Source organism: Notothenia rossii (genome assembly GCF_949606895.1).
Source record: "Notothenia rossii genome assembly, chromosome: 7".
In the NCBI taxonomy this organism is placed as follows: Eukaryota; Metazoa; Chordata; class Actinopteri; order Perciformes; family Nototheniidae; genus Notothenia; species Notothenia rossii.
In genome coordinates this window covers 37,533,062-37,556,464 of record NC_136905.1, presented here as the reverse complement: position 1 = coordinate 37,556,464, position 23,403 = coordinate 37,533,062, and the positions used below count along the sequence as shown (strand labels likewise).

The 23,403-nt window shown below is 40.4% G+C and overlaps 1 long non-coding RNA gene across 1 annotated transcript; it reads right to left on the bottom strand.

The window, feature by feature from the left end:
• Positions 1–2,951: 2,951 nt before the first annotated feature.
• Positions 2,952–4,051, bottom strand: LOC307045895. The gene is made up of 2 exons (XR_013810015.1): positions 3,790–4,051; positions 2,952–3,522 (listed from the first exon to the last, which is right to left on the bottom strand). It is a non-coding gene; the product is annotated as an uncharacterized lncRNA (long non-coding RNA).
• Between the last annotated feature and the right edge of the window lie 19,352 nt (positions 4,052–23,403).

Below are 23,403 nucleotides of genomic sequence, written 5' to 3'. Positions count from 1 at the left end.
TCGATGTCACACATGATTGCCACAGGACCTCTTCGGAAGCGATACAGAACTCCCACCAAGGTGTTTGTCAACTCAGGACCCGTCAGGAGGTGGTCGTTCAAGGACGTTCCTTGGTACTTGGCGGAGCAATCGAAGACAACGCGTATCTTCCCAGGCTTTTGTGGATGATACACCCCATGATGCGGAATGTACCAAGCTGGAGCTTTGTGGATGTCTTCCTCCGGGACCTTTTCTGCATCTCCGCGTCTTATGGTCTCATCCATGAAGGTCTTGTAGTCTTTGTAGTACTGGTCGTTTCTTCTCAGCTTTCTTTCTAGGCACCTGAGACGATGGATAGCACAGATCTTATTATCAGGTAAGTTAGGTCTTTCTTTCTTGAATGGCAGCGGCATTTCGTAATGACCGTCGCTCTTTAACTTGATGCTCTTTTCCATTTTTGACAGGAACCTTAGATCTTCTTGAGAGATGGGGCTGGTCTCCGACGCTCTTTCAACGAAGTCAGACTCCAGCATCTTGATGACATCTGCAGGTAAGAGAACTTCTTTGATCTGTGTCCTACAGACATAGTGCACTTCCTTTGTGAGGTCTGAAGAGGACGGTAGACCTGGCATCACTTGCTTCACCATGACTTGGTGACTTATTCCAATTGCATCTCCATAGTTGAGACACGGGTTGCCATATCCCACTACACTCCAGCCCAAGTCTGTCTTCTGTGCAAACGGCTGGTGTTCCTCACCAGGCACCACTTGTCTTGGAACGAGGGCTTGGGCACAGTTGTAGCCAATTAACAGGCCGACATCACAGCTTTGCTGAGGAGCGATCTCATCTGCAATGTGTTCAAGATGAGGCCATGCTTTCGCCGTATCTGGTGTGGGAATATGGTCTCTGTTTGCAGGGATAAACTCTCTTGAGTAAGTCACTGGAAGAGTGATTATCTTGTCTGAATAAAAACCTCTAACTTGTAGACCAGCTAGCTTCCGACAGGACACGATTGTGTTTCTTGAAGCCAACGTGGAGAGGTTTAGCTGAACTGGTTCACTCTTAGCATTGAGAGCCTTCGCTGTCTCGTCAAGGATAAAGGTTGTGTCACTTTGTGTATCAAGGAGTGCGTACACCAGAACTTCACGACTTGGCACACTTGTAGATGACACCCACACTGGAATTATTGTGGAGGTATGAGTGTCTCCAACATTCTGGATGACTCTAAGTGCCGTCGCCTCACGTGATGGTCTCTCTGACTGGTCTTGTGACTGTTCATTCTTCCTTTCTTTGTACTCTTCTTTGTCTTTGTCACTGTACCTTGCTCTGTCAGATCTTGTAGACATCCTTTCTTCCTTGGTGCGATCGTCATGAAGACAAGTTGGGTGTCTTCTCTCACAGGTGTCGCAGCTGTCTCTTTCTCTACAATCTTTAGATCGGTGGCCAAAATTGAGACAGCCAAAACACAATTTATTTTCTTGAACAAACTTGATTCGCTCCAAGATTGTCCCTTGCATAAACTTGTAACACCTTTGTAGACTGTGTCCTGCCTTCTCACAGAAGACACAGCTTGTGACGACGGCTTTCTCATCTGAGGTGGTTGCTAACACCTTTGCTCCAGGACCTCAGCTCTTTACACTCTTGTCTGGAATCCTTTCACTTGGCTTAAGAGCATGAAGAGATGTTATTGGGCTGCAAGCGATTTTAGCTTCACGTGTGAGAAACTTGACAAACTGGCTGAAGCTCGGGAACATGTGAGTGTCTTCTTCTGCTTTTATGACTTTCCTATTCCACCTTGAAGTCAACCAGTCTGGGAGTTTAGAGAGAATTTTCTGGTTCTCGTTGCAATCATTAAGTATTTCAAGACCTCTGATCTGAGACATGGCTGCCTCACAGCAGCGCAGGAAGTCGGCGAGTTCTTGAAGTTCCATACTGCCTTTGGAGCTTATCTTGGGCCACGCGTCGAGCTTCTCTCTGAAGGCCTTGGCGATGAGGAATGGATTGCCGTATCGCTCTTCTAGGATGTCCCATGCTGCATAATACGCTGGCTCTGTGCCAAGTAAAAAGTAGCTCTCTATGGCCCTTTTAGCAGATCCACCCACATATTTGCGTAGATAATATATCTTCTCTTCAGCTGGTATGTTCTTCCTGTCAACGAGCGTCTGAAAGGACACTTTCCAGTCGTTGAATCGGAGTGGGTCACCACTGAACACTGTAGGTTCAGGTAGAGGAATGCGACTCGCACTGATGGCTTCTGCGAGCGCTTTGACGAGAGCTGTTGTGCCATCTTCATATTTGTTTTCTTGCCTTGCTTGTGCTCCAGCTGGTGGTGTAAAATGGTGCCGCAGCGGGCTAGTTTGAGGCTTGACTTCTTCTTCTTTCTTCACAGAGACACGATGGAGAAGATCATTTATAGTTTGAGGCTTGACTTCCTCTTCTTTCTTCACAGAGCCACGATGGAGAAGATAATTTATTTCTTCATCTGAGCCGTCGCCCTTAGTTGCCGGACATGAATGTATACTCTGGTCATATACTTGCTGTCGTGCCTCGGCAGCCTTTAGCTTCTTAATAGTCTCCAATCGATCTAGTTCTCTGCGCTTGGCTTCTAGCACTCTTTGTCTCTCTGCATTTTCAGCCTCTTGTTTGGCTTTTAGCTGAGCGGCTTCAACTTCCAGTCTCTGAAGCTCTTTAATATAATGCTCTTGCTCCAGCTGTACTTCTAAGGTGGCTTTGTTGGCAGCAACCTCAGCAGCTGCACTATTCCTGCTTGCAGAGGAGCACTTAGTGTGGCGAGAGCTAATGCCTGTCCTTCCTGAGGCTACAGACATTACCTCTTCAATGACTCGATGTTCTTCATGTCTTTGACTTGTAGTATGCCTATGGGCTGTAGCTTCCTCCCTTGCATCTATAAGATCCATTGCATCCTTAACCATCTTCTTTGTTACTGTTTCACAGGTGTCAATTTTGCGACGTGTGTTAAGGTCAGGAACCTCAAGGCATTTCCAATCGTCATAAACGTCATTTAGACTCCTAGAGGTATTGCGTACTTTAGTAATTTGTCCATCTAGCAGGTCGTCTGAGCACTTTCCACTCAGCGCTTGGTTGGCTTCTTTAGTGGCATCCTTCCACTTCTCATAGCACACACTGAACCGATGTGCAACCTTTATTACTTGCTCATCATGCTGTTCTTGACCCTTTTCCGTCATTCTGCGGACTCTTTGGCCTAATGGTGGCTCTTCTGAGGAAGCGGGGTTGTCCACTATGATGCCTTCAGTCGCTTGTGGCTGCACGGTTGAGCTGTGCTCGTGCACACACTCTGTCTTGTCAGGTGCGTGTGACTCCATGTCTGGGAAATGTACATCTGCAATTGTGTGCTCTTCGCCATTTCGGGACATCTTACTTGCCTTACTGTTGTCATTCACTGCTCTTTGGTGCTGTCTTCGTGAGCAGTTAAGTTTTCACTGTAATTCCCTCAGTACAGACGACAGCAACGAGTTTTTAATTTACTGGCAGGATTTATTTGGTTCATCCAGACCGTGAAAACTGTAATCAAAAAACATAATACACAAATACAATAATCACTAGTCAAAATAATAACAAAACATACAGTAATATCCCAACATTGTCCTGGTAATGTCGTCACTTTCAATTAGGCTACTGTATACACAATACACTTTGGTTACATATAATTCAACAAAACACAAAGACCAATCTAACTAAGCCCAACATGTGTTAGCCCTTAGCTGTATAAAAACAATTTAATACAAACAAGAACAGAAAACACACACAAAAAACGTCAGCAAAATATACCTTAGTAGCTGCATTGCATGAGGAAAATTGTGTAGCTTGGTATTACTCTGTACGATTGTTTATCTTGATGCTAAGAGCTATTTTGCAGATGCATCAGCACTGAAAAACATGTACTAAATCAGCGGACTTTTCGGATGAGTGTTACGCTAAAGTATGTCCTGACGGAAACAGGCGATATAAAAACAAAGGTTCCGCCTTAGAGAACTTTGGTTCCTACCAAAATAAATAACTCAGAAATACTGCGCTGACTGACACAGAGGCAGTTACAGTGTTAAAAACGACAATTTCAAAAATACAGATTCTAATGGTCACTCAGATATAGATATACAGATACTAAAGATAGGCAGGTAGTTGCTTTCAAGCAGAACACAGGGGAAAACAAACTTAGCGGGAGTGTTTACATGTTCTGCGTAACGACGTACAACGGCCTCGACAATTTTTGTAGTCCTATTCAGCCACTTGGTAACAACCATCGTTTTTCACACATCGTAAACTCTTCAAAAATCCCCAGTGGGGTCACTGCTGATGTATTTAATGTCGTAGAACAAAACGTGATTTATCTCTTAAATTTGTGTCAACCACAGACCTTATTTCGAGCTATTTTCCAAAACCCTATGGAAAAAGTGCATTGCTTTTTGAGGAAGGAACCGGAAGTGCTTTAAATGCTAATTTATTTCCGGGTTTTACGACGCGTCACTGCGGTTCTCTATAGCCAGCATGTGTAGCTCTGGAGAAGGGGTGGGGGAGGGGGGGGACGCGGTGGACCCGTTCAAATCCAGTTTTGGACAGTCTGCCGTGCTTCCATCCCATTTCAAGTGCTGTTCGACGCTCGGCTTAACCCTCGGAGCACACTCTCCAATCACAGAGCTTGAGGACTATCACGGGGTTTGTCAAGCGAAGCGGAGAGAATACTTACTTCCGGGTGTAATATTCTCTAAAGCGAATGAGCTGCTCCGACCCTCGGTCCTGACGGACTCCAACTTGTGTTTATTAATCAAACAAATAAATAAAAACAAGGATAATTATGTGTTATTGTTGAGTAAATGGAGAATTGGACAGGGGAAAATAACGTAGGCTATCTATGCCACAATTTTAGATGCAGATTTTGTTAGACTAATACGTTTGCGCTGTGGACCAACACTATACATTGACGGGGAAGGTGGTAGCAATAAAGATAACACCATTAAACAGTTACACAACATAACAGAAATAATATTGATAGCAGCGTCCCTAGCAACAAGTAACAAGTAGTTAATAATAATAAAAGACAAGATAAAAGGCATTTTAAACAGTCATTAAAAAGCAACACAATCTACCTGCATTGCATTACTCTAAATGTGTAATAACGTGCTTTAACCAGTAGGCGGTTTGGGTTAAAAAGCTGTCAAGTTTACAGTGTTAACAAAATAAAATATACTGCTGTTTCTGGTTTAGTTTACGACGGATATATTTAGTAATTGTTTTGATATTTGTAACACAAAAGCGATGGAAAAACCCCACAGCAACTCAGAAAAGATGGTCTTAACATGACCCAGCGGTCTAGTAGTTAATAAAAAACAATAATATCAAAACAAAATATTACTACTAACTTTATTGTGAAATTCAAACTGAACGGTGAAAGAATAGTTTCCGATCTATTCTGAGCCCGATCTCTAGATAAATACAAATAAAGAACTATGACAGATGTGTAATATATTTAATGCAGCCGAACCATTTATTACAATGCATTCATGTGATGACTTTCAAAGAGTAAAGCAAGCACTGCTGAATAAAGCATGATTTTATCTTTTACGAAACGTTTTTTTTCATATGGAATGCAGTTGGAGGTAAACCAATCACAGAGCTTGAGAACTAATCACGGGGTTTGTCAAACATAGCACATGGTGTAGTCCAGGGGTGCCCACACTTTTTTGGCTGGTGAGTTACTTTTGAAATGACCAGCTCACCGAGGTCTACCAACTAAAAATAAAATCCCAAATTGCAAGGGTTGCTGAATAACACGTTTTATTTATACATGGGATGACTACAATAGGGCTGCAACAAACGACTAATTTGAAAATCGATTAATCTATCGATTAATGAAACGATTAATCGACTATTTGGACTATTACTGTATGCCTTGCACAATTTCTCAAACGCTCTTATTTAGCCATCAACTTTTAGATTTAGCTTGAGGTTGTTTTAGGCATGTGGAACCTACACTGAACAAAAATATAAATGCAACACTTTTGTTTTTACTCCCATTTTTCAAGAGATGTACTCAAAGATCTAAAACATTTTCTATATACACAAAATAACCATTTCTCTCAAATATTCACAAATCTGAAAAAATCTGTGATAGTAAGCACTTCTCCTTTGCCGAGATAATCCATCCCACCTCACAGGTGTGGCATATCAAGATGCTGATTAGACAGCATGATTATTGCACAGGTGTGCCTTAGGCTGGCCACAATAAAAGGCCACTCTGAAACGTGCAGTTTTGCTTTATTGGGGGGGGGGGGGGGGGGTGCGAAAACCCTAGGGTTAAACCCTAACCCTAACATGTCACCCATTGAGCATGTTTGGGATGCTCTGGATCGGCGTATACAACAGCGTGTTCCAGTTCCTGCCAATATCCAGCAACTTCGCACAGCCATTGAAGAGGAGTGGACCAACATTCCACAGGCCACAATCAACAACCTGATCAACTCTATGCGAAGAAGATGGGTGACATGTTACGGTTAGGGTTAGGGTTTAACCCTAGGGTTTTCGGGCCCCCCCAGACCCCCCCAATAAAGCAAAACTGCACGTTTCAGAGTGGCCTTTTATTGTGGCCAGCCTAAGGCACACCTGTGCAATAATCATGCTGTCTAATCAGCATCTTGATATGCCACACCTGTGAGGTGGGATGGATTATCTCGGCAAAGGAGAAGTGCTCACTATCACAGATTTTTTCAGATTTGTGAACAATATTTGAGAGAAATGGTTATTTTGTGTATATAGAAAATGTTTTAGATCTTTGAGTTCATCTCATGAAAAATGGGAGCAAAAACAATGGTGTTGCATTTATATTTTTCTTCAGTGTAACAACGAAGACAATAAAGATGAATACTTGATTCAAAAATACAAATATTATTAAATTAACTTAACAAATTGTGAACAAAATTAACATTGCTTTTTATTAATTATATAAATAATATTTCACATCAAAAGAAACAACAATGTTTTAACAAATCGTATTAAATAATCTGATGACAGAACTGTAAACAGAATAGCTGAAACTTTAACAAAATAACTAACTCAGTTACCTCTAATCATGAACTAATGTTTGTATAAATTAGTTAACTCTGTGTGTTGCTGCTAGCATACATAACACCTGACGTGGAAACGTTACTCGTGGATGGGGCTACAGAGCTACTAGAAAGACAGTCGAACCCGGTGCATTCCTCTGTCTGGATGTGGTGCACTTTTGCTAAATGTTTAGACAAATTGCTCGTGTTACCGCCCTTACATGCTAAACACTCTTGGCAAGGAGCATTGTCCACCTCAAGACGGGTAACATTTAACCACACCTTGTAGCGCTTCTCTCCGCTATCCCCGCCGTGTGTTGCTGCATGTAGCAGCTGCGTGTGTGTAAATTGCCCCGCCCCCCTCGCACACTGATGGGGGAAAGAGAGATCTCGTCTGGATTTTTCGTGTTTATCGTGTTATTAACTCCGGAATTAAGTGGTAGGGAGGCCAAGGGAGGAGGGATCATGTTTATTTTAACGGAGCTGGATTTTTTTTTTTATGAATGACTCGCGATCTACCTGTATCGCCCCCGCGGTCGACGTACTGGGCACCTGTGGTGTAGCCCTAAACGATAGCTGGGGATTCTGGGCAGTGTAGTGTCTTCAGCCATCTTTTACTCCGAACAAATATTTGTTTCTCCAAATTGAAGGGGAAAAATACAAAAGCATTGCACACAATTTAAACCAATCAATGTTGTGTAATTAACAACGATAATCTGGTGTTTTTTAGTCGATGAGTAGTGCAGATATCACTGTAAAATCAATCGACAGTAAGGGGAATACTTACTTCCGGGTATACAATTCTCCGTTATCCAATGGGAATGGACGCTCACATTGCCTTTAAGGGCAGCCGACACAAACGAATGCCGTGCTTCCATGAGCGTCAAATCCCGCCGCAGATGGGAATACATTGCAATCAGTTGAAAGCTATTTGCGTCCCTTTATGAAGCTGAAAGAGCCTAGGAGCGTCAGAACTGCACGCCACGGGACCCTGACCAAGCGTCGCTCCTGGACGTTTATGGAAAAAAAAGACAGTGGTAAGTAAGTTGAGTAGATAACGATGAAATACTAAATAACTAAATGTTGCTAGTCTAACCTTAACTGTGGGATAGAGAAATTTGAATTACGTAACTTAGAATCACTAGAATCAAATTATTTATTTTGTTTACTTTGACGTTTAACATGACATGAGTTAACCTAGCAGAACAGTATCTGCTCTGCTGGCCGTGACATTACCGAGTCAAGTGTGCGCAGCCGGGTCGGTACAACGCCGTTGACCTATTAGATTAGCTTAGTTTAGCTAGCTGGCTGAAAGAACGTAAAAGCTAGTAATTACAGTATTAACACGTCTTCGTTAATCTTTTTGGCATTGTTACTGAAATAAACATGGTCTCTGCCATTTCTACATTAACGTTTCACCTGTTGTTTAATGGGACACCAGTAATGGAGTAATTTGGAGGGGGAAATCAGCTAACTTTTTCTGTAGGCTAGTTAACTGATGAAGCTGTGTCCGACTGAGCTAACTGCAGGGCTGCCAACATTTGAGTTCAGCTTGGAGTGAGATTTTTTTTGGTGAACCGAAAAAAGAAATGTTCATGTGCACAGTGTTACAAATGTATTGAACATGTACAAACTAGGGTTTCCCATTAATGTACCAGGCGCCACAGTGTACCCGCAGATATTTTTTTTTAAATATTGAAGTTAAATGCATCAATCTGGTGCATTTTGAGAGCAACATTAAGAGATCTATGGGTACATCTCTCAACACCAATATGAAACAGAACTGTAAACAGATTTTCTTTTTCTTTATGGATATTTTACAAATCACTGTAAACTGTATTCTTGTTTTACTGTCATAGTATTTCATAACTGTTTTTAATTTATTCTCATAAATGGTGACCAAAACGTTTGAGACCCGCTGAGATAACTAGACTAAAGTTAACTATCTAAACAGAGAGTCCCTTACCTCACTCAGCTGTAGTTGTCTCTCTCAGTCTGACAGGACAGAGCTCTCCCTCTCCTTGTTTGAGAAACAGCTTCTAATATCCGTTAGCGCAGCTAGCTAACCAGATGCTAACAGCAACAATGCAAATAGTGAGTTTGGTAGAAATATACTGTATAATAGTAAAGTTATTTAAGATGATGCCATATTTATTGAAGATTTACATTATAAATATTCCACAAAATTATTCAAAAGCATATTCTTCCAAACTCCTTGCTGTAGTATGACACACAGGAGACTATTGATGTGTGTAGTGAGTTTGGTAGTAATAAGCTGTATAATAGTGATTGAATATTATTGTATTCTCTTTTTTCGGAGTTGCACTTTGCAGACGGTCCCTGAGCACTCGTTTCTTCTCCGGCTGCAGATAGAGACCAATGTAATGTGTCCAGCTCGGAGGACGGTGCTTTTTTTTGGATCAAAATGTGATTGTAGTTCGTTGTCAACCTTACCACGGTACTTAGGAGACGTCATTTGTGTCTGAATAACGTTTTGTTCATGAGTTATTGATCCGTGAAATCAGAATCTCCCAATATCGTTCCAACTTTACTGAACTAAGCCAGAAGACCGTCTCATTTCGTAGACCGCTCGGTTTGCTGCTTCTTCACTTTATTTTTATATACATTTATTTTGGACAAAAACTTAGCATGAGGAAAAGCAAGTGTGGCGTGAGTGCGTGAGATATGGGTTGATTGCGTGACTCTCACGCTCAATGCGTGAGTGTTGGCAGCCCTGTTCTGTCAAGCTATGAATGTTAAATTAGAAATGTAGATGCAAGACATTTGGACAAGTGTACTCTAAATAACTTATTGTTAAGTTAGTGTGCTGCTATGTGTTGAGTGTATTTTATTGTATTTTCCTTCTCTGTAGTGTACTCCTAGTTAGACCCTCCAGAAAAACGCGATTCTGCGATCGCAGAATTTACCGCATAATCAGCTAAATGGAACCATGTTCCCTCAAGTCTTACATTGTCCCTTTCAAATGAAATGGAAAGAGTAAACAATAGTGGAAGCTATCCCCAAGAACAACATTCGAAATATCAATATGAGGAATTTGAATTATATAAAGTGAAAGCATTTTGAATTGTTAACATGTTACTGTTATATGTTTCACTTTATTATCCATCCTCAGGATCCTTTCTTAAGTGTCTGGCACCAGCAGCAGCAACGGAAAATGATAAGGTGCCCCCTCCAAATGCTGATGATGGTAAGTTAACAATTCCACTTTTAATTGATTATACTGTGCATTGCACTCCACAGATTCCTTGTAACATGATATTCCCTGTTTCTTTTTTGGTCATAGCAGTTCAGTCAACATCTACCTCCAGTGTGGCGTCAATATCTACCTTGAGTGGGGCCTCAACATCTGCCTCCAGTGGGGTGTCAACATCTGCCTCCAGTGAGGCGTCGCGTCAATATCTACCTTGAGTGGGGAGTCAAAATCTGCCTCCGGGGCGTCAACATCTGCCTCGAGTGGGGGCGTCAACATCTGCCTCCAGTGGGACAGCAACATCTTCTCATCATGAAGATGACACGTCAACCCCTACCTCCAGCAGCACTACCACGACTACAAAAGGTTTGAACACATCAGACGACCCTGCACAATGGCCAAATGTCCTAAATGATAGTGAAAAGTGTGCACTAGTAACAAGAGGACCAATACAAGAAACATATATAGTCTTTCCGCAGAATACTGAAAAAACATCACGTAGATTAACAAAGGAAAACTATTCTGGTTTTAATTGTTCTTTATATTTATATGTGTGATTTATTCGTTTTTGTATGTCTTTTTATATTCATATTACTAACTAATAACTAAGTTTGATAACATAAATGCGAAGTTGTTAAATAAAAAACTGTTTACATTTAGCAATTTCTTTTTTGGTGTCAGATTATTTATAACACAATAGTGATGAAAGCTGGTTCGAGGGGCCCCCAGTGAATTTTTGCCTAGGGCCACCACAGACCCTAGAATCGGCCCTGGGTGTAGGGAGAACCACCTGGAGCTCAACGCTCTCAAGATAGTGGAGATGGTTGTGGACTTTAGGTAGAACGCAGTCCCACCCGCCCCCATCACTCTGTGTGACTCCCCAGTAACTGCTGTGGAGTCTTTCCGCTTCCTGGGCACCATCATCGCCCAGGACCTCAAACGGGAGCAGAACATCTGCTCCCTCACCAAAAAAGCACAGCCGAGGATACTCCATCACCATCTGGTAGGCTGCAGCCACAGCCAAGGATAAGGGCAGGCTGCAGTGTGTCATCCGCTCTGCAGAGAAGGTGATCGGCTGTAATCTGCCATCCCTCCACAACCTGCACGCCTCCAGAACCCTGAGGCGGGAAGATAGTGGCCGACCCCTCCCACCCCTCCCACAAACTGTTCACCCCCCTCCCCTCCGCACTCCATCAGGACCAAAACCTCTCTCCATCAGGACCAAAACCTCTCGCCACCTCAACAAGGCCCCCCCCCTGCTGACACTTTACCTCAGCCACAACGCAGACTCTATGCATTACATAATGGAGATCACAGGATGCTAAATAATAAAATGTTTAAATATTGCTTACTGCACGTATTTTATATTCTATAATTTATTGCATTAAATTACTGCTTTATTTTATTGCCATCTTACTATATTTTTATTAGGGTTCTTAATATAGTTCGCTATCTGTGTACTTTTTTTGATTTTAGTTTTTATTTGTATGCATGCACCACGACACCTAGTCAAATTCCTCGTACGTGTGAACCTACCTGGCAATAAACCTGTTTCTGATTCTGATCTTTTTGTCCTCTAGGTTGCACTGCCACGTCTACAGTAGCGCAGAATGGACAGAGGAAACATGATTGGGCCTCAAGTTTTTTGCAGCCAATATACATTCTCCTAGAGACTTGGGATAGGAGGGTGAGTGAACAAGTTATCCATTGGTTGGAACCTACAATGTTAGACGTGCTAAATCCTGCACACTGCTCCTTCAAATTGACAATGTGAACATATGTCGCCATTTTGTAATTCCTGTTATTTTCAGTTGAGAATGTTTCAAATCAATCTTAAAAAATTCAACTTACTTTTTGTTTCTACTGTTTATAAGTATGATGTTTAAATATGAAATGCTGTATTCATTAGTTGTACTATAATTCTACAAATATTTTTATATTTTAAGTTTTCAGAGTAATTGTTTCCTACAGAACTTTTGTGATGTCATTTTGTTGAACCTGTTTGATTGGATAATGTTAGAAAAAAGCTGTAAAATAACAGTATTCTAGCTGTAGAACTTTAGGTTCTGTATTTATTTTAGTGTTTGATCATACAAATCTAATACAATTTTTTTTTAAAAGGTTTTTTTCTCATCAGAACTTTATTTAAGGTATTTTAATGTAACATTTTAAGACAATGGATTTTGAAAAGAGAGGAAAGTGTTTTCCTGTAAAATCTTTAAGGACAATTCCTGTATATTAATTGCTATTGCACTTTATTTCAGTTAAAGTATTTTTACTTTAATGTTATGGTTTTTGTTTGGCAGCCGGCTGCTGCCAGTCATTTGACAGTTTTTTTTACAGGTTTTTTGCCCATAGAAGTTTTAGTGCTGTACTTTTATTAAAGGTTATTGACTGTACAAAGAGCAGATAAACCTGTAAAATAACAGTGTTTCACTGCTGAACTTTAAGTTCTGTCACTTTATTGAAGGTGTTTGACCATAATAATTTTGGATAAAACTGTAAAATAACAGTATTTCACTGTTGAACTTTAAGTTCTGTCACTTTATTGAATGTGTGTGACCGTAATAATTTAGGATAAAACTGTAAAATAACAGTATTTCACTGCTGAACTTTAAGTTCTGTCACTTTATTGAAGGTGTTTGACGTAATAATTAAGGATAAAACTGTAAAATAACAGTCTTTACATGCTTAACTCTAAATGATGTCCGTAATAAACAAGGGAAGATACCTGTAAGATAATAGTGTTTCTCTGTAAAGGAAATTAATTATATTTACTGTGAATTTACGTTTTTTTCCCATTATTGTAATTAGGGTATTTCACTGTAATTTGACGGTAAGTTTCTGGAAGCACCAGCTGCCAGATTTTTACCGTTTTGTGTTTCACTGCTGTACTTTAAGTTCTGTCACTTTATTGAAGGTGTTTGACCATAATAATTTAGGATAAAACTGTAAAATAACAGTATTTCACTGCTGAACTTTAAGTTCTGTCACTTTATTGAAGGTGTTTGACCGTAATAATTTAGGATAAAACTGTAAAATAACATTTTTTATATGCTTAACTCTAAATTATGTCCGTAATAAACAAGGGAAGATACCTGTAAAATAACAGTGTTTCTCTGTAAAGGAAATTAATTATATTTACTGTGAATTTACGTTTTTTTCCCATTATTGTAATTAGGGTATTTCACTAATTTGACGGTAAGTTTTTGGAGGCACCAGCTGCCAGATTTTTACAGTTTTTTTACAGTTTTTTTTTTTTACAGTGTAGAGATGGAGAGGGAACAGAGGTTACGGCGGACAGGTGCAGGATGAGAAGAGATTAGTTTGTTATGTTTAGAAAGGGGTAGAGAGAATGAAATGAAGAAGTGATCCAAGGTGTGGAGCGGGTTTACAGAGAGGTTAGACGTAGAGCAGTTCCTTGAGAATATGAGATCAAGGACATTGCCAGCTTTATGAGTTGGTGGGGATGGAGACAGTGAGAAGGCAAAGGTGGTTAAAAGAGATATTATCTATCTTCCCTGTCTGGAGGTTGAAGTCTCCGAGAAGTACAGCGGGAGGGCCAGTTTCAGGGATGTGTGAGAGGAGATTATCTAATTCCTCCAAGAAGTCCCCCAAGGCGCCTGGTGGACGTAGAGAACAACAATGGTTAATTGTATAGGATGGGTTACTGTGACGGCATGGAATTCAAAGGTGGAAGGAGTGAAGTTAGGTAGCTTGAAGAGGGAACAGCTCCAGTTGGGTGAGAGCAGTAGACCAGTGCCACCTCCTCTGCCAGTGGGTCTGGTTGTATGGGAGAAGGAATATGCTGTGGAGAGAGCTGCTGGGGTAGATGTGTTGGATGGAGTAATCCAGGTCTCTGTGAGAGCAAGGAAATCCAGAGACTGCAGGGAAGCGTAGCCAGAAATGAAGTCAGCCTTACAAACAACTGACTGGCAGTTCCACAGGCCCTGCAACTAGCTGTTGGATCTCAGTGGAGCATGTGGGATAGACGAGAGCAGGCCAGTTGTATCGATTAGGAGATACACGGGGCCAGTGATAATTGCGAGAAGACACATGAACAGGAATGGAGAAAATACACATGATTATAGCATGAGGGGCTAAAAAAACAAATGAAATACCAGTGATACCAGCTCAATGAAAGTAGGATTTGTCTCCTCGTGACTCCCGCAGAGGGCCCTGACGGCTCGCCACTGCCTTATCATAGTTTGTTTATTTGGGCATTATATCTGAAAGGCTTGTCGTGGGCTCATCCACTTTTCTTTTAACCGGGTGTTTTTGAATGCAGAATGAGGACTTCCTTCTGCATTCAAAAACACAATTCAAAGCTCATCCAAACCCTCAAATGAATCGTAAATATTCAGAATCACAGAAGTGGGTATCTTCCACTAAGATACACTTTGTAGTACAACATTCCCTTTTTTAGTGACTATCTCTCTGAGATTTCCCCTACACAAAGAGCCAACATATGTTTTAAACTCAGGTGACAAATAGTGCAGTGCCTACTAATTTGATGGTCAAATTGCCATCATACAATGTTCTTTTTTCATTTCAATGTCCAATTTCCATTTTCTTTTTACTAATAACTTTTAAATTATCCTTTAATTAGGAACGTTAAGGCGGTCAAACAGCAAATTCATCATTGTGGCGCTTAATCTATTCAAACACTTTGGTATTGTGGGATGTAACAAACCCTGTACTCAATAGGGGACATGATTCTTATTCTATATCCACACACAACTGACACCCCTCAATCTGCATTACAGAAAACCCACAAACTATCAAAATATCAAAAGTATCTGCGAGGCTCTGAACAGATGACTGGGCAGTGAATAGCGGTGACATCTTTATATAGTCTATGGGTGACATTGAGAAAGCCCTCGGAGAAGAAAGACCCGGTTGTTTACCTCGGCGCTGGAGCTGATTTGTATGGTCACTGAGTATTTGTTTCCTCACTGACGTTGGGGACGGTACGGTGTCGCCGCCAGTGGAGATGTGAAAGTCATCAGGAGTTTCCTGTTAGATGTCGGAACAGGCCCGACTCCAAGGACAGAGTGATGTTTACTTTATTGTGTGGGACACAACAGAAATTAACTCTTTATTTCAAATAAACATAGAAAGTGGACAGGAAGTAGTTCTAACTTTTGCTGAAACAAGGGGACTGTGATGTTTAACTAATAGGCAACAGAGAAGTGTAACAGCATGCATTCCATTATACACTAGCAGTGGAGGGTTCATTCATTATTTTCTTACAATTATTAGATACATGAAAAAAAATGTTATCAGTGACTAAGATATTTTTGTTTGAAAAAAATGTCCTAGCCCTACAGAATAGTATAGTTAGTAGTACAAATGCTGTTTTAGCTTAATATTTAAATAAAAGCAAGTATTGTGGTTTAATAAATCAGTTGTAAAACTATTGCTTTTAAAATATATATATTTAACATTTAGAAAAATGAACCTATAATATATTGACCTTTATTATAAAATGTATTGTAACATTGTTATCCTGCTAGTAATCCCCATATTAAGAACATGTAAAAGGATCTGATAACACATTTTTTAAATGTTAGTGAAAAGGAAGGGGCAGTTACTTTTTTTTTAAATCCTGTTTACATAATCCAGAAACATATAATCTGTTACTCCCCTAGTTTATACACCAGCTGCAAGATCTGTATTACGTTATCCAAATGTACCTACAACAAACACACTGATGACACACACACACACACACACACACACACACACACACACGCTCTTTACCTGACAGTTCCCCAAAGATGTGTTTATATATTAAATGTTGAAGTGACCATCAGCACTGTATATGTTACTGTTGAATTGATCTGACCTTTTTGAAGTAGCTCACTCAGAAAAAGGTGGAGCTGCTCTGTGTTTCCATCAGTATCTCCGTGTGAGTTGTGTGTTCGATGATGCAGCTTCAAAATAAGTGCAGTGATTCCCCGGACAAAATAAGATCAGACCGTTTGGATGGCGAGCCTCGAATGTATATATTAATTTATACAGTCTTAAATGTATACTAACTGTAAAAGTTTACTGCTTTTGCTATTAGTCGAAGATGTACTGTTTTTCAGTAGGCAGAGAATAACGTATTCTCCTATGAATTTGTGTAAATGAAAAAATGACAATGCATCAATCAAACGCAACACCTATGCAAGAGCCCTCTTCCTAGACTTCTCATCAGCATTCAACACAATACAAACAGACATCTTGGTGTCAAAAATTGCCAAAATGGAAGTAAATCCATATCTGATTTACTGGTATGCTGCTTTCCTCACTAGTAGAGAGCAACTTGTGAAGGTTAACAAAACCCTGTACTCTGCCATCAAAACCAATGTAGGGGCCCCCCAGGGCTGTGTGAGTTCAGCTATGCTCTTTACTCTCTACACTGAGGATTGTCGTACCAACACACAAAATCAAGTCATCATTAAGTACTCTGATGATACTGCAATAATATCTCTGCTCAGTAACACAGACGACCCTGAGCTGCACCAACAGGCTGTAAATCAGGTGGTTGAGTGGACTGATAACAATGCTCTTGAGATCAACACCAAGAAAACTGAGGAAATCATTTTTGGCTCACCATCTGACTCCCATAAAGTCCCCATTGTCATCCATACAGATGAAATCAAGCAGGGAGTTTCATACAAATACTTGGGTGTAATGATTGACCACCTGCTGTCATGGAAGGATCACGTTGGATATCTGTGCAAAAGGACAAAACAAAGAATTTATTTTCTCCGCCGTCTTAGGTCTTTTGGGGCGAGCAGAGAAATTCTTCTGTTGTTCTTTACATCTGTGATCATGTCTATTCTGCAGTACTGCAATACTACCTGGTACAAATGTTTGTCAGCAGCTTTAAAATCAAAACTGGTCCACCTGTTAAAAAATCTGCTCAAAGATTGTTGGTCAACCCTGTCAGAGACTCTATGACTCAGCCTCTCATAACAACCTAGTGAGGCTGTCCAAAAACATAATCTCTGACCCAAACCATGTTCTGAACAGTGAATATGAACTGCTGCCATCTAATCGGAGATACAGGGTCCCACGATTCAATAAAGTCAGACTGAAGCACTCCTTCGTGCATCAGTCAATCCTCACAGTAAATACAGAGCTAAATCCCAGATCAAATGCACGCTGAAGGCTCTTTGAGCATGTTTTCTCTCACTGATTGTGCTGTTATTTTAAATGTTTGTTGTTTGTGTTTCATGTATTATGTCTGGATACTTTGTCTGTTGATGTTGGACATGGAGCTGCTGTGACGCAAGTCAAATTTCAGACTTGATCTAACCAATAAAGAATTATCGTATCGTATCGTATCGTAAACTGTGACTCTGTAAGATAAAAAAAAATATTTTTATATAATAAAAAAAATATTTGAACAAAGAGTAATACCTTTTTATTGAATTTAGAGTCAGGATCAGAAATCCTATATAAGTCCCACAGCGGGGACATTTACAATTTACAGTATCAGGTATCATCCAATATCTACATTTATTTAAAACTTTTATTGCAATTCTGTATTTATTTGTAACAAATCTGACTCCGTTCTAGTGGAACAGTACTGAGCCTGGTTTTGATCAGGTTCTCCTCTGCTTTGGATTCATCTCACCTCTATCTAGTTCAACTCAAAGCCCTATATTTCTTCTAGAATGGTCCTTCAGTGAGTAAAGACTGAAGATCCCATCTTCATTTGGACTGCTTACTTCATTAGGTTCTTGATTTGTTTTCTGAAACAGTAAATCACTCTAAACTAGTCTGCGGCAGAATGAAAGGCTGAAACAGAATGACTCTACTCTATAGAACTTCCAGCTGTGAGACATTTTAAAGCAATTATAAAAGCACTTTGACAGGGCGATGGACCAATTCTGTGTGCGGCTGAATATATTAAAAATGACCCTTTTAAGTCTGACACTTGATGATTTTTACTCACACACACACACACACACACACACACACACACACACACACACACACACACACACACACACACACACACACACACACACACACACACACACACACACACACACCAGCTTGACAGTACCTCTGCTACACACTGAGACACGGAGCAAAGATAAACTGTAAAGAGAATGAGTCACAATCATAAAGGTCCTCTGTCTTTATCTCTCTCTGATATCACTGCAGTCTAACTCTGCTGACCAATGAGCATCCATCTTCTTATCAACGGACACACAAACAATCAATAGCACAATGTAAAATAGAATAGAATGTGAAATGTAAAAGTACAGAAGTCTTGGTGGTGGTACTTGGTAGTATTCAGATCCTTTAACTGAGTCAGAGTACTAATACCACAATCTAACCTCTTTTACAAGTAAACGTCCTGCATTGGAATGGTTACTCACAACAAATACATTTAATAAATTAATAAAAATGTTGTAAGTTACTAAAATATTATAGATATGGATGCTATATAAGATAAGAACAAAACAAAACATTGCACATAAGTAGAAATTAAATAGTAGAAATAAACAATACTAGAATTTAAACATCTCAAATTCTAGTACATATGTTTCATTTGTTGTAATTCCGTATTTATTTATCCAACAATTGGCTAAATAAACTGTTGGCAAGTTTAATTTAAAACTAAATATCATATTTTCAAGTTGTATTTTATTTAATCATATTGATACTTTTGCCTGCTATTTTTTTTGTCAATTTTTCCTTCAGCTGTATCAGCATAGTTTATACATGGAAAGAAAACATGGTTTACAAAGACACGGAAACACATTTGAAATGTTTTATGCAGAAATACTCAAGTAACTAGTAACTACAGTGAAGCCATAACATAAATTTAAAGTTAAAAGTACAATATGTATATGTACAGTGTTTTGATAGTAAATGTGTATTGTATTTTTTTCTTTCATCACTTTTCCAGCATTCATCACCAGGACAATGTTACGATGCGTGGAAAAGGTAGGACCCAAATGCAGGATTAAAAAAGGATAAGCGGGTTTTAAGGGATAACAAAAAGCGTACTTTATTCTACAAAAAAAGCCGATGACGAAAGAAAACAAGAAACAAACATAATATTACCAAAACAGGGGAGCAAGTAAAGAATCCAGGATCAAAACTTCAGGGACAAACATGGAGCGTGGCGTGAAGGGAAAGACAAACAATGAACCGACAAGGGAGCACAGGGAAAGACAAGACTAAATACAGAGAGGGGTAATCACGGGACAAGAAACAGCTGGGTAAGGGAGGGAGAAACACAAGGGCAACAGGTGAACACTAGAATCTCATCCAAATACCCCTCCTCGACTCCTCTCTTCCCCTCCTCCGGGACTTGACCCGGAAATCGATCAAGACACACCATTTTGAAGGACGTCCCAATAGCTAAAATGCACACGGAGGAGTCGAGGAGGGAGAAGGGATGCGGGAGGAGACGAATGGGAGGATACATGCGAGCAGACTACGTGGAATTTTTTTCACTATTCACGTATAAAAGCCCCGCCCCCACCTTCACAGCTGGTCGATTTCAACAGAGGAAAACCGACAACTGGAAGATAAGTGGAAAAGCGTCACATAAATGTATAAGTGCTCACAGCTCCGTTGGAATTATTATGTGCAATTCACTTCTAAAAGGCTTTCACATAACTATAATTCTATTTTTATTTAAATGTAGGCTACATTTGACACCAAAACGGAACACAAAAGCAGGACCAACCATCATACATTGAATTCCTTGACTAACAAGAGAAAGATTAATTCGTTTAAATAAATATTTAACAACAAATGGGCCGGTTCTAAAGGATTATCCAGTTACAGATGTAGCACCTCATTTCAGACTCCAGTTGACAGCTTCCTGCCTACGACCTGCCTAAGACCAGTATTGAGGAATGTTAAGCCCACCCACTATTTTCCAAGAGGGCGTTGCCAGAATTTCAATTTCAGGTTTTAACCAGGAGATGTCGCTTCATTCACAAATACAGAAAGACAAGTTTCATGGACTTTCAGTTGTGTTTTGAAGAGCATTTGAACACATCAATATTTTAGATCAACTAAAGTATATCTAATCTTGTAATTCAATAATATATAGTCTTTATATATTAAATAATCATAATAATAATGTAAATGTTTACATTACACTTCTTTATTTGTTCTGCTCATACTTTTACAATCGTTTGCTTTAATATGCAGTATATTTTTTGTATATTTTTGTATTTGCTTCCTCCTGCTCCCTTTCGGACACATACTGTATGATTTATTATTATTATTAAGATGAAGATATTATTAAGATAAGATAAGATGTTTTTAGACTTTATTGATTGAACATTTTAGTTTAAAATGTGCTTTCTGTCCCACGGTAATTCAGAAGGCTCACAGGTCACATTCCGACCATTATTTAAAACAATACTGTAGGTGCTTCCCACCGTCTACAGTTTGATTTGTATAGAGGGAGCTCTGTGGCTGAATGGCCAGCGATTAGGTGTGGCGCGTTTATCATAGGTGATCAGAGCTAACCGCCTGCCGTCTGATTTAATTAAAAAAACAGGTCTGATTTTAAGACTATTTCTGCGCTCATAAAGAATGATAAGAATAAGAATAATGCGTATTGAACTGGTTTCATTCATTAGTGAGTTTATTTAACACTAGAACCGCCAATCGGGTCAATTTGTGTGATGTGTGTTGTGTGTGTGCAATGTAACTTCTTTTCAAACAAATATTAAAGTCTCCCAGTCCGTGACTTTTCCTGAAAGTGTGTTATGTAGCACCCTATGTTGTTAAAAATTGCATTCTAATAGCGGGATTTGGCGGTTTTAGGTAGGCCTATACAAAAACCTCTGGCGGTTCTAGTGTTAAGGTAATTAGGTACAGTAGAAGCCCTTTTTTATCAGTAACGAATTTAGCAGTTGAACATAAAAGTCAACTAACAGAGGGTCACTTGCAATGACAATGTTGTGTCTACTGTAAGCTTGTCACTCAGAATAACCTACAGTTAATTTAGCTGCTGGAGATAAAAGATCAGGAGGGAGGGGATCCTGATCTGCCGACGAGGCTCTATTAAAATATAAATATTTTTAGTGAATTACTGAGTTTAGGCACGTTAATAACGTTTTAATTAATATTTGAATACAGTATATTCATATTTGTCAGTGATTTCATGTCAATTGTGTGTGTGTGTGTGTGTGTGTGTGTGTGTGTGTGTGTGTGTGTGTGTGTGTGTGTGTGTGTGTGTGTGTGTGTAAAACACTTTCATGAAGTGAAGGAGGTTTTCCTTCGATAAAACAGCTGTGAGCAGTGAGTGTCACGGACACGAATTCATAGATCAAGGCAGACTGGTGCACACACTCTCCTGTCCTGCCAACACTGGCGACACTCCTGTTCTAAGCCGTGTAACTCCTCACATCCCAAACTGCATCCCCAAAAAGTGTATTATGTTGTGACATCGCTTCAGATGTTATGTTTCAGTTGTGCTCTGTCTATGTTAAAAAGCCTCAGTCACCTTAATTCATATAATAAAAACATCTCAGGTCAGTAACACTCAAAGCTAAATTTGCAATACCATGTTCAGCTATGTTACTATTTATAATGTTATTGTTGTTACATCAGAAGATGTACATATTGGAATGATTTCTTAACTTACAGTAGGCTATTTTTTACAATGTGTGTTGGAAGGATTTAGGAAATTACTATGAATATTGTCATTGTTGAAGGCTTTTAGAGAAGGGTGAATTATAAGCCTGAATTATAACATTTTATACCTAAAAACATAAAAGCCACAATAAATAAATCACAATTATTCTAGTTCTTTTTACCTCCCGTATTGCTTTCAACCCACCAGCTTTTATGGTGTTGTTACGTCACTATCTGTAAGCTTGTCACTCAGAGTAACCTACAGTTTATTTAGCTGCTGGAGAAGAAAGATCAGGAGGGAGGGGGGGAGAGAGCTGTGTAAATACACAGCTGAGAGCTGCCGTTTCATTCAGACTGTTTAAAAAACGGTAACAACGGACTATTTTTCTAAGCGGATGCATGTCAATTTAAATCAATACATACAACTATTTTTTAAATCAATAAAAAAAAATCTAAATCCATAAAAGCATTTCAATTAATATTGGGAGTCATGTCATTACTTTGTTGAGAATGTGGCCATGTAATAAGCGGGATAATTTGCAGCGACTTGTTCTTTATGGGGAAAATAACACCCTTCATGCTGATCATGTCGGGATCCTGATCTGCCGACGAGGCTCCATTAAAATATAAATATTTTCAGTGAATTACTGAGTTTAGGCACGTTAATAACATTTTAATGAAGTTGAATACAGTATATTCATATGTGTCAGTGATTTCATGTCAATTCGGCGAACATAAACATAAATGATCGTGGTGAAGATTATGATTAAATTAGGTCGACAGCCCAGAGGCAAGGCAGAGGAACAGGAGGTGGTCTCGGGCGGACGGCCCGGGGGCAAGGCAGAGTTTCATGGGGGGGTTCTCGGGCGGACGGCCCGGGGGCAAGGCAGAGTTCATGGTGGGATTCTCGGGCGGATGGCCCGGGGGCAAGGCAGATAACAAAAAGGGACGAAGGCCACAGCGGGCGAACTCAGGGGGCCAGGCTTGAGGGCGAAGACCACGGCTGGGGAACTCAGGGGCCCGGGCTCGAGGGCGAAGACCACGGCTGGGGAACTCAGGGGGCCGGGCTCGAGGGCGAAGGCCGCTAGTGAACTCAGGAGGCCGGGCACAAGGTGGCGACGGGACAGCCCCGGAGGACGACGTACGCCGCAATGGGACCCCTCCAGTGTCAGCTGGATCGCCGGAGCACTGGAATCGAGAGCAGGAGCTGGTGGGACCCCTGGCGGGACAGGCGTAGACGGGACTCTGGGTGGAACATGGGCTAGTGTCAGTGGGACCCCCGACGGAGCAAGGGCTGGTGTCGACAGGACCCTCGGCGGAGCACGTGTTAGCCCTCAGCGGAACCCCCAACAACACAGGACATGGAGTTGGCAGGACCCCCGACGAAACAGGTGTCGGTTGGACCCCCAACGGCACAGGACATAGGGTTGGCAGGACTCCCGGCAGAACAGTAGTCGGCGGAACCCCCAACGAAACAGAGCATGGTGTTGGCAGGACCCCCGGCAGAACAGTAATCGG